Genomic DNA, 2334 nt, shown 5'->3' on the forward strand with positions numbered 1-2334 from the left:
GAATTTCTTAGACTAACAACCCATTCGTTTAGAACAAGCGACAGTTATCTATGGGAGGTAAGTTTTTGACTGAATTTCGGTTCCCTCATTTTATTTTCTATTTTAGAGCAGGAGTTCTAAGAACAGACTAGTCTCGTTAAAAGAGCTCTTGTCACAACACTTACGCCTTGAGCTTCTGGGGTCCTAAATGATAAAGGAAGGAAACTCTAATTCACTACAAACTAAAGCTTCACCACAGCGGTTAGTTTGTAAAATGCAAGGGGAGGGGAATCACTCCGCCCCCAAATGATTTTACCTTCAAGCCCAGTTTAATTTCAAAGAAAGCTTATAAAGTAAAACTCACCAGGTCCAAGCCCAGCTCCTTAAACTCCCAAATCGGACGTCTGCTCTCCTCTCGGCACGGCGCGAAAGTCATTGGTCTTGAGAACAAAATTTGCCCGCTTTAAATCTTGGGTGAGGACTGGGCAGCCAGCGATGGATGGGCTCGCTTCCCCGGCGGGCAGCAGGCTGGGGCTGGAGCGGGCAGATCCTGGCGGACCCAATCAGGGACTCTCCGCGTTGGGAGGGGGCGCGGCAGCCGGAGCTTCTACCGCAGCGCTACCAGCGCGCGCTTCCTGCACCTCTTGGCGTCACTGCCAAAGCCCAGCTGGCCTGCTCCTCCGTCACCAGCCCGGCGTTTTAGCGAAGGTGATGGGTCTTGCCCGATTCTGTTCTTGTGGATTGGGTGCATGACAACTCCAGGAAGTGCTTCCCCGAGCCTCTTTAGGTGAGATCATTTACTCAGATGATCAACTGTGAGCCAGAATCTGCATGAATGCCCTCTTTGAGTGGTGTTCCCAGTTCAACGTTCTTAATGCACACCACTAAGCAAAATCAGGAGAATGTAAATTTCTACTGAAGGGAAGAGATGATAAATAAATCCTTTATAGGTTTGGTTTCTTATTCCCCAATTGTTGTCCTAGACTTCTCCTTATAGAACAAACATTCTCATGTAACAGAGGTAGTATTTTGAACGATTTTGTCATGGTACACAGAATATGACAGAAAACAAAAGATTAACCCATATACTTCAGTAAAATAAAAACTTTGGGTTTCTTATTGTAAAAGGAATAAGACAGACAATGGGTTAAAAGTAGATAACTGAATCAGAGTTTAAAACTGAACACAACATTGTACTTGTTACTTTGAACTAGATTTTTAGGAAGTTTTGTAACAGCTTTCTTTAAACCCTTTAGCATATTTTCAACCATGCGATTCTTTTCACATTACCTATAGAGAGCATGACTCAGCACTCTATTATCAACTTAGAGATTACAGTACCATATGCGAGTCAGACCACAGACAGAAATATTTACATAATATGACTAGTAAGGAGATCACTGACAGTGACCCCATAAATAATCTAGTTCGTTGTTAGTACAGTGCAAATCACCTCCCTTCTATACCTATGTGAAATAAAATCCTGATGGTAATCCCACATACATTCCCCCCAGTTATCATGTGGTATGGTGTATTTATGTGCAAATGTTCAATTACCATTATATTCCTTTCAGGTCATTTGAAACTAGGCCCACATAGGTCCCTGTGTCAGTATATGTATATTCCACAAGCACAAACACATAGGACTGTACCCACAAGAAACACAAACTGATCCAAACATTGATAAACACATATGAAAATCACGTGTTCACATCATTCTATATGGAGATAGACACCCCAGACAGATGATTTCAAAAGTAAGTCAAGAAATTGGTGAGAGGACGTATGGCTTTTGTTGGGAGAAGGGGAGAGGATGTGAATGAGAGATGGGGCCAATAGAGAGTCTCAAAATGCCTGCCTTGGTAGCCACACATACACACACCACACAGGGAAGAGGACAGCAGTCTGGGACAGCCCCTTTGCCCATCTAGGAGGGTTTCCTACAGCAGGCGCTCTCCCCATCCCACTCCAGACAGAGAGGAAGAGAATGATAGAGTTGATAGTATAGAACAAAATACTCGGTTTCTTTTATTGGGAGGGTATACATGAAAAATTGGAAATTAATTGGAAACGAAATTAGATGACAGTGGTGATGCTGATTTCACCATCACATAAAAGGGCAGTGTTTCCTTGTCCTCAGTGTCCATAGTAGCTGCTTGTTAACAAAGACCACTACGATTAGATTTACACATGACTTTCAATCTCACCACCAGGAATTTGCTTCGTAGAGTACTAGAGAACTATGGGAAGTACTAGAAAAAGAAAACTGCAACATCAAGATGGTAAACTTGAAAAATGAGGGAAATTGCAATTTGCTGGTTAGATTTAGAAAAGATAAGGTAAGGCAAAGAAAAA

General features: G+C 42.5%; 2 protein-coding genes across 4 annotated transcripts in view; one reads left to right on the plus strand and one right to left on the minus strand.

Moving 5' to 3' along the window:
- B3GNT5 (UDP-GlcNAc:betaGal beta-1,3-N-acetylglucosaminyltransferase 5) overlaps positions 1 to 632 on the minus strand; it is an 18926-nt gene extending 18294 nt beyond the window's left edge. For all 3 annotated transcript variants that reach the window (XM_011382732.2, XM_011382714.2, XM_011382722.2), the window contains exon 1: positions 344 to 632. The gene's annotated coding sequence lies outside the window, so the exon portion shown is untranslated. The remainder of the gene's footprint in view (positions 1 to 343) is intronic.
- Positions 1 to 2334, plus strand: part of MCF2L2 (MCF.2 cell line derived transforming sequence-like 2) — a 195338-nt gene that overhangs the window by 134575 nt on the left and 58429 nt on the right. The gene's annotated exons all lie outside the window — the stretch shown is intronic.

Source organism: Pteropus vampyrus, unplaced genomic scaffold (genome assembly GCF_000151845.1).
Source record: "Pteropus vampyrus isolate Shadow unplaced genomic scaffold, Pvam_2.0 Scaffold14, whole genome shotgun sequence".
Lineage (NCBI taxonomy): Eukaryota > Metazoa > Chordata > Mammalia > Chiroptera > Pteropodidae > Pteropus > Pteropus vampyrus.